Consider the following 13,417-nt stretch of genomic DNA (forward strand, 5'->3'; position numbering starts at 1 on the left):
TGTTAGCCAGAGTTCGTGAAGATAACCAAGAATTTACAACTTTCAGATGACACTAGGATTAAATATTGACTGCTATTGATGTAAAATATTACTAGGTCTTTAAGAGTCTATTCAGAAGATAACAGCTCTATAAACATTATTTCGTCGTACCCCGACTCTCTAGTTAATTACACTTACTTGATTAGCTTAATCAGGTAATATTAATTACAGAGAAATTATTTTATAGAATAGCATGTCATCACTTAATCCGGCATAGCCTGAAAGGGTTTTGTCATTTTGTTTACTGTAAAATAGCATATCTGGTCAAACATTTTTTCTTCCAGAAGTTTACTAAGGGTTGGTAACAGGCTGATTGATTGGCTATTTGAGCCAGTAAAGGGGGCTTTACTATTCTTAGGTAGCGGAATGACTTGCTTCCCTCCAAGCCTGGGGACACACACTTTCTAGTAGGCTTAAATTAAAGATGTGGCAAATAGGAGTGGCAATATTGCTATTATCCTCAGTCATTTTCCATCCAAGTTGTCAGACCCCGGTGGCTTGTCATTGTTGATAGCAGTAATTTTCCATCCAAGTTGTCAGTTCCTGGTGGCTTGTCATTGTTGATAGACAACAATACTTTTTTCACCTCTTCCACACTCACTTCACGCAATTCAAAATTACAATACAAAATTACAAAATCTTTCATAATTTGGCCAGATATGTGTAGAGTCAGCATTTGTTGCTGGCATGTCATGATTAAATTAGCTAATGTTGCCAATGAAAATATCATTCAAGTAGTTGGCAATATCAGTTAGTTTTGTGATGAATGAGCCATCTCATTCAATGAATGATGGAGCGGAGTTTGACATTTTGGGAAAAAGGCATTTAAGGTGCTCAAAGCTTTTTACTATCATTCTTTATATAATTGGTCTTTGTTTCATAATGTAGTTTCTTTTTTTTCAATTTAGTCTCATGATTTCTCAATTTGCAATATGCTTGCCAATCGGTTGTACAGCCAGACTTATTTGCCATTCCTTTTGCATCAACCATACAATTTTAAAATTCCTCATCAATCCACGGGGATTCAACAGTTTTTAAGTAATTTTATTAATGGGTGCATACTCATTAGTAACTGGAATAAGTAGTTTCATAAAGGTGTCAAGTGCAGCGTCTGGTTGCTCCTCATTACACACCACGAACCAACAAATATTATTTACATCAAAAACATAGGAATCAGTACAAAACGTCTTGTATGACCTCTTATACACTATATTAGGCCCAGCCTGACCTCTTATACACTATATTAGGCCCAGCCTGACCTCGTATACACTATATTAGGCCCAGCCGTTGGAACTTTGGTTTACCTTGATATGGCTACTATAGCTCGTTTCTGTAGCATTAGTAAAGATGTGATCAATACAGGATTTAATTCCTGTGCTGTTTGTAACTACCCTGGTAGGTTGATTAATAACCTGAACCAGGTTGCAGGCACTGGTTACAGTTTGAAGCTTTTTCTTGAGTGGGCAGCTTGATGAAAGCCAGTCAATTTTTTAATCACATCTCTGATATCACATGCATTTCCCACATGTTATCCAGATACTGACTGTTAGCACTTGGTGTTCTATAGCAGCTTCCCACCAGAATGGGCTTTAGGTGAGGCAGATTAACCTGTAGCCATATTACTTCAGCAGTATTTAACATCAGATCCTCTCTAATCTTTACAGGAATGTGGTTCTGAATATAAACAGCATCACCTCCACCTTGGCATTTCTGTCTTTTCTGTAGATGTTATAACCATGTATTGCTACCACTGTATCATCAACGGTATTATCCAAGTGAGTTTCAGAGATAGTCAGAAAGAATGTTATCTGTTATTAGTACATTATTGACTTTGTGAACCTTGTTTCTTAAGCTACATATGTTAACATAGGCTATTCTGAGCACTTTTCTTCTGGAATGCTTGCTTGTTTTCATTGCTTTACTGGGAAGTTCAGCAGCAGTAGATCATGTTCTTTATGTTAGTTCAGGGTGAGCTGCACACAGTGGAATTCCTCCTGGGGCACACCAGCTCAGTGCTAATAGTATAAATCTGTTTCATAGGCACATGATTACTGCATACAGTATCTGTAGGTTCAGCAGAGGCATTCAGGGCAGTTAGAGGGACATAAATTAGGTTACTTATATTGTCTACCGACGTCCCTGGTGTAATGTACAACTCTGCGCCACAATGGTAGGGATTAGCTGGGCGTGGGTCATTGATAATTGTAATTGTCTCAACGCAGCCTTATAGTGCAGTGAACGGATCCAGGAACCCAAATGATTTAGGTGGATCCCATCCTTATAAAACACGTTTTGTTTCCAAAAGGTATCAAAATTGTCAACAAAAGTTACCCATCGAGCTGCAAAAATCACGTAACCAGTTGTGAAGAGAAGGAATCCTTCTAAAGTGTTCAATGCCATGATTCAGAGAGACAGAGGGCACAGGGTCAGATATGATGGGTCTTTTATTAGTGTCTAGCAGAGATTCAATCAGCTCTTTAAAATTCAGTTTAAACTGTTTAGAGCTTCCCTTCAATGTCATTAAAACCAACATGGACTACGATAGAATCGATTTCCATATCCTGACGTAGTCCATTCGGGAGCAGCTTAGTATTGTAATTTACTCAAGCTCTGGGATAGGACATTGTTTTTGCACTGGGAATGGTCACATTTCTTACCATGGAGTTCCCCAAAACCATGGCTGGTGAGAAGGACGAGAAAATCTGCCCACTCCCACACGTCACAGGTTTCCTTTATGGACGGGCGAAAGGCAGGATGACTTGAGCCTGTTGCTCCCGGTGCCTGGTGCAGGCTTCGAACAGATGGGGAAGCCCCGCTCGATCCAGAGCTGGGACAGAAGGTTGCCGACGTCGACTTCGAAATCGTAGTAGTAGACACTGCGGTTGCTGACACAGGCCCCCCCCAGCGACGAAGATGCAGGAAGATCAGGCTACAGGACAGCAAAGCTATTAGTTGTTTGTATCTGCTCCATGCCTCTTGTTGGAAGTGTATAGTCATGGACAAAAGTTGAGAATAACACAAATATTCATTTCCACAAAGTTTGCTGCTTCAGTGTCTTTAGATATTATTGTCAGATGTTACTATGGAATACTGGAATACTAATTACAAGCATTTCATAAGTGTCGAAGGCTTTTATTGACAATGACATGAAGTTGATGCATAGAGTCAATATTTGCAGTGTTGACCCTTTTTCAAGACCTCTGCAATCCGCCTTGGCATGCTGTCAATTAACTTCTGGGCCACATCCTGACTGATGGCAGCCCATTCTAGCATAATCAATGCTTGGAGTTTGTCAGAATTTGTGGGTTTTTGTTTGTCCACCTGCCTCTTGAGGATTGACCACAAGTTCTCAATGGGATTAAGGTTTGGGGAGTTTCCTGGCCATGGACCCAAAATATTGATGTTTTGTTCCCCGAGCCACTTAGTTATCACTTTTTCCTTATGGCAAGGTGCTCCATCATACTGGAAAAGGCATTGTTCATCGACCTCAATGGTCGGGAGAAGTTGCTCTCGGAGGATGTGTTGGTACCATTCTTAATTCGTGGCTGTGTTCTAAGGCAAAATTGTTAGTGAGCCCACTCCCTTGGCTGAGAAGCAACCCCACACATGAATGGTCTCAGGATGCTTTACTGTTGGCATGACACAGGACTGATGGTAGCGCTCACCTTGTCTTCTCCGGACAAGCTTTTTTCCGGATGCCCCAAACAATCGGAAAGGGGATTCATCAGAGAAAATGACTTTACCCCAGTCCTCAGCAGTCCAATCCCTGTACCTTTTGCAGAATATCAGTCTGTCACTGATGTTTTTCCTAGAGAGAAGTGGCTTCTTTGCTGCCCTTCTTGACACCAGGCCATCCTCCAAAAGTCTTTGCCTCACTGTGCGTGCAGATGCACTCTGCCTGCTGCCATTCCTGAGCAAGCTCTGTACTGGTGGTGCCCCGATCCCGCAGCTGAATCAACTTTAGGAGACGGTCCTGGTGCTTGCTGGACTTTCTTGGGCGCCCTGAAGCCTTCTTCACAACAATTGAACCGCTCTCTTTAAAGTTGTTGAGGATCCGATAACTCGTTGATTTAGGTGCAATCTTACTGGCAGCAATATCCTTGCCTGTGAAGTCTTTTTTTGTGCAAAGCAACAATGACGGCACATGTTTCCTTGCAGGAAACAATGATTGACAGAAGAAGAACAATGATTCCAAGCACCACCCTCCTTTTGAAGCTTCCAGTCTGTTATTCAAACTCAATCAGCATGACAGAGTGATCTCCAGCCTTGTCCTCGTCAACACTCACCTGTGTTAATGTGAGAATCACTGACAGCTGGTCGTTTTGTGGCAGGGCTGAAATGCAGTGGAAAGGTTTTTGGGGGATTCAGTTCATTTGCATGGCAAAGAGGGACTTTGCAATTAATTGCAATTCATCTGATCACTCTTCATAACATTCTGGAGTATATGCAAATTGCCATCATACAAACTGAGGCAGCAGACTTTGTGAAAATTAATATTTGTGTCATTCTCAAAACTTTTGGCCATGACTGTAGACTGTCTTCGGCTTCCATGGCTTGTGACATGCGACCATCGTTGATATTCTTGCTCCTCTTGCTTTGCTTCTTCTTCTCCGCTATCAGATGGAGTAGCTCCGGCAACACCAGCCAGTCAGATAACGACAAACGTCAAAGTGGAGATGCATCCAGCAAGCGCGAACACCGTCCAGCAACCGGAGTCAAAAATGTAAACATTCAATCCTGCGTTTTCCCCAGTTTCCTACATAGGCTGGCGACCTGCATGATCAAGGAAGCCACCACAAGCCTATAATCCTTGGCAAGTAAACAATTGCCGCATTGGAACTGAGTGATTCGGTTTATCCCGAAACAAAGTGTAATTTATACAGCTCCAACAGCGCTGGAACCGTTCATTTATTTCTCCAGACAAAGAGGCCTCCATTGCAAAACGAATCTGGTACCAACTTTGTACGCATGATGGCTAGCATGATGGCTGCTCTGTCAAGCAGGCTTCAACCTGTCTGTTAAGCGGGATTCCGGAACAAGAAATAGCGTTAAAAGCTAACCGCTTGGCAGATTTTGTTTTAATCAAAACATATCAAACCACGTTTTTTTCCAGCATACAATGTTCAGCTGCACACTGTGGTGGTTAATTGCTTTACTATCAAATGTGGTGAGACAAACTTATCACCAGGGGTGGAAGTAACGAATTACTGTCAGGAGAATTCCATACTCCTGTTCATTTATCAATTCAATTAAGTTACCCGTAGTCTGTTATATCAGGATTTGTAAGATACTGATAGAAAAGGAAACAGACAGAGGCCCAGTCTACCAAAATTAAATGTTCATTCACAGGAACGTTCTGAAGTCAAGAATACAAATCAATTCATTTTATATTGACTTCTCACGCCCACACATACACACAAACATACGCACACACATACATACAAACATACACACACACACATACCCACAAACATACACACACACACACATACACACAAACATACACACACACACACACATACACACAAACATACACACACACACACACATACACACAAACATACACACACACACACATACACACAAACACACACACACACACACACAAACACACACACACACACAAGCACACACACACACACACACACACATACACACAAACATACACACACACACACACACATACACACACACATACAAACATACACACAAACATACACAAACACACATGACCTGCTACGCACACACTGTCCCTCTCACTTCCCAGCCGACAGAGATAGTGACCTTGTCCTTGAGACGTACTCCCTGTTCTCTCCCAAATCTCTAGTCAGGTCAGCACCAAGCTCAGACAGTCTGTGTTTAAAATACCATAAAGACATTGTTTTACCCTAATTCTGACTAGGACTACACATTTATTGACTATGATTTCATACATTATAATCCATTCCATACAATTATATGTTTCAGGGCGGAATATTCTAATCATTCAATTAGCAGACAATTCTCACCTATCAACTACTCACATTCCTGTAATTTAGTAGCTTTTCTGTGTACTTGTACTTCTTTGAGTATTTAAAAAATATATACATAAGTACATTTTGAATGAAGTAAAGTACTTAAAGTACATTTTCAAAACCATCCGTTACAATTTAGAAAAAGATACACATTGTCTTGGCAGGCACAAAGTTTGCACCTTTTTGTAGCAGCTAGAACTTACTGTTCACTTGAACTTACTGACCAATACAATTCGATTTCCCACGTCGTGCAAAAATGGCCCAATTACAGCTGTGTATGCAAACCAAATGATGATCGGTAGCAGGTAAAACAGTAAAAAAAGCTACATGACATGAAAAAAGGTTTCCTAATCAACTTGAAAAATAAAATGGAGCCTAATGAGATTGAGCAGGTTCAGGAGACAATATAGACACACAGAGACAGAGCCAGTGGCCGGGTCTTCTGAAGACCATGAGGAAGGAAATCCTTATTTCCTAGCAAAATCTGGTTGGAGTTTCGAATAATAGCCAGATATCATGTTTGGTAAAACTATAGTTCTTATAACTGGGGAAAAGAAAGAACAATATTCCCCAGCATCCGTATGTATTTGGACAGTGACATTATATAAAACCAAACTGGTTAGGCTATATACATTTTGCCCAGATTGATGCAATAATTTTGTCCACAGAGGAAACATCCATTAAATCATGACAAACTACAATATGCTCACCTCTGCAGCCACAAACAAACGAACCAAGGAATTATCAAACAGCTCAACTTGCAAGCAAGCAAAGATGTCTGAAATTATGGCAGTGGGAGAAGCCAGGTGCGTCTCACAGGCAACTGTTGACAAGCTTGTCATTAATTTGATCTGTGAGGGCCAACAACCATTCTCTGTGGTCAAACAACCAGCTTTTAAAGACTTGGTAACCATCCTCAATGCAAAGTCATCTGCAGACCTACTGTTCGTTCAAGAATACATGAAGCTGCCAATCACATGAAGACCGTTATGGCATACCTTGGCAGGGTAAATTATGTTGCCACCACCACTGATTGTTGGACATCAAAGGAGTTACATCGGGGTCAAATGTCACTGGATAGATAAAGAAACTCAGACATTCTGCTGCACTTGCTTGCAAGAGATTGAGAGTTTCCCACACATTTGATGTGCTTGCAGGTGCCCTCGATGACATCCATTGTGCATACAGGATCAGGGGGAAAGTGGTAAGAACCACAAAAGAGAGTGGCATTCAATGTCAAAGCATTCAATGTTTTTGGTGAGCAGAGCCAGGCAGTTGAGTCAGCCGACCGAGACTTAGATGTTGAAGAGCCAGCAGAGTAGGTTGAATACCAAGAAACGTATTCCTTCCTGGAAAATGACAGTGGCCTAGAATATCAACTACCTCAGCGACAACGGTGTGCATATCACCTGCTGACATGTCACTCACTATTTTTATGTTTGGAAAAATAACGTTCCCAAAGTAAAACAGCCTATTTCTCAGGACCAGATGCTAGAATATGCATATAATTGACGGATTAGGATAGAAAACACTCTAAAGTTTCCAAAACTGTCAAAATATTGTCTGTGAGTTAAACAGAACTGATATTGCAGGCTAAAACCTGAGGAAAATCCGATCAGGAAGTGCCCCTGTTTTTGAAACCTCTCTGTTGTTATGCATCCCCATTGCCCATTTAAAGGGATATCAACCAGATTCATTTTTCTATGGCTTCACTAAGGTGTCAACAGCCTTTAGACAAAGTGTCAGGCTTTTATTTTGAAGAATGAGCGTGAACGACCACATTGCGTATTTTTTAAATTTAACTAGGCAAGTCAGTTAAGAACAAATTCTTATTTTCAATGATGGCCTAGGAACAGTGGGTTAACTGCCTGTTCAGGGGCAGAACGACAGATTTGTACCTTGTCAGGTCGGGGATTTGAACATGCAACCTTCTGGTTACTAGTCCAATGCTCCAACCACTAGGCTACCCTGCCAGGTGGGGGCTCTCAGAGTGATTTCTGCGCAAAAAAGAAAAGCCAACTGTCCCTGTTGATATATTATCAAATAGATATTTGAAAAACACCCTGGGGATTGATTAGAAAAAACGTTTGACATTTTTCTGTGGACATTATGGATATAATTTAGATTTTTTTTCTGCGTTGTTGTGACCACTCTTTCCGGTGGACTCCTGGGCATAACGCACTAAACTAACGGAGGTATTTGGATATAAAAAATATCTTTATGGAACAAAAGGAACATTTGTTGTCTAACTGGGAGTCTCGTGAAAATATCCAAAGATCATCAAAGGTAAACTTTTAATTTGATTGCTTTTCTGATTTTCGTGACCAAGTTACCTGATGCTAAGTGTACTTATTGTTTTGTCGAGCGATCGATAAACTTACACAAACGCTTGTATTGCTTTCACTGTAAAGCATAATTTCAAAATCTGAGACGACAGGTGGATTAACAAAAGGCTAAGCTGTGTTTTGCAATATTGCACTAGCAATATTATTTGACCGTGGCGCTGTGCTATTCAGCGTTGCTGATGACAATTATACCGGGTCTGGGATGGGTGGTTCAGAGAGGTTAACAACAAGCGAAACTGTGTTTTGCTATATTGCACTTGTGATTTCATGAACATTTAATATTTTTTGTAATTTAATTTGAATTTGGCGCTCTGCAATTCAGCCGATGTTGACAAATGATCCCCCTAACGGGATGGGTGCGCCAAGAAGTTAAAGTGTGTTTCAGCGGTTGGAGAAGACTTCAGTCAAGTGAGCCCAGTAACTGGCAAAGTGGAAGCAATTGTTGTTTTTCCTGCTCCCACGACTCGCCGCCAGTTGCGCAGATTCCTGGGGATGGTAGAGTACTATCGTAAGTTCTGTAAGAATTTTTTTAACGGTAGTAGCTCCCCTTACATCTCTGCTTAGTCCCAAAGTACCATATCAGTGGTCCCAGGACAGAGAGAATAAAGTAGATGTCACGGGTCAAAATTTTGATTGATGACCCTATGTGAACTCTATGTGAACCCTATGTAGTGATGACGTGTGCATGTCTTCTGGTCAGGCAAGCCTGGTTAGGTGGGGGCTATGGGGTGAGTAAGGGTCCATTTGACAGGCCGTTAATGATTGATGACCCAAGCCTGATAGACAAGCCTGGTTAGGTGGGGGCTATGGGGTGAGTAAGGGTCCCTTTGACAGGCCGTTAATGATTGATGACCCAAGCCTGATTTATGACCCTATGTAATGATTTATGACCCTATGTCATGTAGAAGGGTGCATGCCCTGGGTTGAGTAAGTGACCATGTGTCAGGTCAACCTGTTACTGTTTCTCACGGTTTGGGTTGGTTAAGGCCCCTTATAAAGCCGCTGAACAATACCTGTTTAAGAGTGCACAAGATCTTAAGAATAACCATGGAATTTGGGATCGGTACCAAAGCAGTGATGACTGTAACAACTGAAACAGGGCTTCGGGTTGCCCATAGATCAAGGGCAAAGTATCAACCAGCAATATATGATGCGCCAAAAAAACGTTTTTTAAATGTGTATAGAACCCAAATACCGCCAACAAATGCTCTGACAGATCAAGTGTTGATGTCTAATGGCCAGCAGTGGGGGTATCGGTTTGATTACCTGGCCTGTAGAGTGACCCTCTATACGGTAGATGAAGGAGAAGAATATACAGACCAGACTGTAGGCTTGGAATATGGTGTTGAAGACTGGTCGGTTTTTCGCAAGGTTGTGTGTCCTGAACTGAGCCTTATCACCAAGGGGTATAGTGTGTTCACGGGCCACGAGACCCGTTGGGAAGGTACCCCGGACTCCTCAGGACAAATATTTCACAGGGTGAAAATACAAAGAAAGAATGGCCGACCGTGCGGCAGCGTGGAGTTCTATATCGGCACCGAGGCAATCCGAAACCACAAACTTAGGGGTGGTGGCCTGACTGGGGATACCCGACTGCGTCTGCTTATTCCTTTTAACAGTTGGGATGTACTGGAATTGAAAATGTTGCAACCGTTGGATGCTCTCTTTGTACAGAGCCAACAGCGTCAGAGCCTTGTTCATTTAAAGAAGTGCATAATATATACGAATCGTAAAGATTACGATGCAAAAGAGCCTCAAGAAGATACAGCGTCAGAAGAAAACTAAGTAAGCGGATGCTTTAACCCCGCCCCCCCAGATACCCAAGGGCCTTGTTCTACAATAAAAAGAAAAAAAGCAGACAGTTCTTCATTTCAGCATACACCATGGATCTCCAGACCATCTACGAGGAAGCCACTACGTCATGGGGGCCCGACACTAAAGACTCTATGCCACGAAGCCCTACACTCTACGCACCCCTGGCAAGACCCGTGACACCCCCGACATTTACCCAGCCTGAGGATGTGTTTGATGGGGTGGCCAGTACTGTTTTTGTGGATACAATCAAGGCCTCTGTAGCTACACTTTTAAACGTGGTGATTGGCGAATATATACGAGAAAAATGCATCGGCTGTGAGATCAATCATCCCAGCCAGCGTCGTCATCCTTGCCTCTACGACCCTCCTAGATACTACTTTTTCAATCATTTTGAGGAGCTGGTGAAAAGACTGTGGTCCTGCCGTTTTATACCAGCGCTGGTCATCGCCCTGGAGTCTATGGGTATTGCGCCGTCTATCCCTAGAGTTTACGGGGTAACCGAAGCCTTCCTACATGAACTGAAGGAGGCCCTCTTCATCCATGAGAAACTCAAAGAAATCCGACACACCCTGGTGGACGACAACAAATACAGGGAAGCTGTGATGGCTGATGTGATGCTTTTCTGGCTCAATAAATCCCAAGAGACCGAGTGACATTTTGTTTATTTAGAGCTATGGGTAACTATGTGTCTACGATGTTTGAGCGAATAAATACATTTTTTCTTTTGAGAGACCTTACAAATGTTATGCATCAGATTATTGAAAATAAAGTGAACAATGTAAAGTTCTACACAACCCACAATACAGGGGTTATTGTAGAGCGTGTGTTAAAAATGGAGCAAATCATGAAACATGTCCGACATACGGGCGAGAGTTTACAATGGTCACATATGGTATCAAGGCTTGTTGAGGATTCTGAAGAACTAGAAATAACTTTGGCTAAGATTTTACATTATTTGTTTGAACCACCCTTTAATGTGAATGTGTATCATATTTGTTGTTTATATACTTATATATCAGACGTGTGTGTTTTAAAAATTCAGCGAAACAAACCTGTAAATCTAAACAATATATACAGGGTGTTGCATGCTGTGATTGTTGAGAAAACGGGGACTTGTATCTTGCAACAAATCCTGAATTGTCTGTATACGTAATAATTGTTGCATTCTTAAAATAAAAATTCACAAACTGAAATGTTGTCGTTATATGAAAGTGGCTCATTACAGTTATTGTACCTCAGAGAGGCAAGAAGGATGGCTGAGCAGCTGTTGAAAAACATATATTATAATCCCTCTAACCCCGGGTCTTATGGGGGTAAAGAGCGTTTACAGAGAGCTATAGTCGAAGAAACAGGTAGTCTGTTAAGCGATGCTAAAGTGAATGAATGGTTATCAGAGCAAGATGCCTACACTCTACATAAACCTGTAAGAAAACATTTTCCAAGAAATAGAGTTTTTTCTACGCATCCATTATCCCAATTTCAGGCGGATCTATGTGACATGCAGTCCCTTGCCGATAAAAATGATGGAAATCGCTACATGCTAACGGTTATAGATATTTTCTCTAAATTAGCCTATGTAAGGGTGTTAAAAAATAAGAGCGGGGCAGAGGTGACCAGGGCCTTTGAATCGATCTTGAAGGCAGGAGGCGCCCCCAAGAAAGTGCAGACGGATGGCGGAAAAGAATTTTTTAATCAAACATTTCAGAAGCTAATGAATAAGTATAATATAGTACATTTTGCTACAGGCTCTGATTTGAAAGCTTCGGTTGTGGAACGCTTTAATAGGACTTTGAAAGAGCGGATGTGGCGCTATTTTACAGCTCACAACACCAACCGATATACAGACATAGTTCAGGATTTAGTAAACGGTTACAACCACAGCTACCATAAGACTATACGTATGAAGCCCTCGGAGGTCTCTTCGGAAAACTCTTTTCAAGTCTTTAAAAATATGTATGGTTTGTTCCCACTTCGCCGTAAGAAAAAAATGACTTTTAAATTCCTAGTGGGTGACTTGGTGCGTATATCAAAGTTGAGGGGTGTTTTCGACAAAAAATACGAACAAGGCTTTAGCTCGGAGTTGTTTACCGTTACCGAATGTCTGCCACGCATTCCGCCGGTCTACAAATTAAAAGATTATGACGGGGATCTTATAGAGGGATCTTTTTATGAGAAGGAATTACAGAAGGTCCAGTTGGGTAAAGACAAAGTCTTTCACGTGGAGGAGATTCTAGATCAGAAGAGAGAAAAGGGTAAAAAATGGTTGCTGGTCCGCTGGAAAAACTGGCCTCAAAAGTTCAACAGTTGGGTATTGGAGCAGGATGTGGTGGAGGCAACGGGGGTTAATTTAAACCCCTAGTCATGATAACTAGCGCATCATTCGCGTGTACACAGTTGGGCATCATGGAACACAGCGGCTTCTACCTGACTCTCCCCAGTAATGCGTCGGCACAGATATATCGTAATAATCAGAGTTCGAAGTATACAACCAATTTTCCAAAGCCTATAGAGTTATCAGAGGCTTGGGAAGTAGGTCTCAGCGAGATTACATACCCCCATAGTTGGTATAATATCAAAGCTAAGGACCGTGATTTTTATTGCAAAAGGTTCTCGGAACCTGCGAAACTTATTAAGCTTAAAAAAGGTTTCTATAGAACCGTCGACAGGATCGTCTCAGAGTTGAATGAACACCTAACCCTGAACAAGATGGAAATATTCCTATTCTACAATCCAATCCATAAAAGGATACAAATCTCAGGGCCTGCTAACGGAGGTATAAAGACCAGCGGTAATTTATCCTACATGTTGGGGATGGGTCCCAATAAATGGACGTATGTGAACGATAAATTATTCCCATTCCCTGCGGATATACATGCAGGCTTTTACAACATATTTGTCTATACCGACATCATAACCTATCAAAGGGTCGGAGACAGCTGTGTGCCCCTCCTGCGAACAGTTCATATAGACGGCAAGGATGGGGACATCGTCACTGTCAATTATGACAAGCCGCACTACGTACATGTCAGCAAGAACTATATTGAAAACATTCTGGTTGAGCTTAAAACGGATCAGAACGAAAACATTGAATTTACTTATGGTAAAACGATTGTAAAACTCCACTTTAGACCCACCAAAACCTCTCTACATATATAATAGCTGTATTATATTTATAAACATAATACAAATAAAAGGGTTATGGAG

The sequence above is a fragment of the Oncorhynchus kisutch genome, linkage group LG26 (assembly GCF_002021735.2).
Source record: "Oncorhynchus kisutch isolate 150728-3 linkage group LG26, Okis_V2, whole genome shotgun sequence".
In the NCBI taxonomy this organism is placed as follows: Eukaryota; Metazoa; Chordata; class Actinopteri; order Salmoniformes; family Salmonidae; genus Oncorhynchus; species Oncorhynchus kisutch.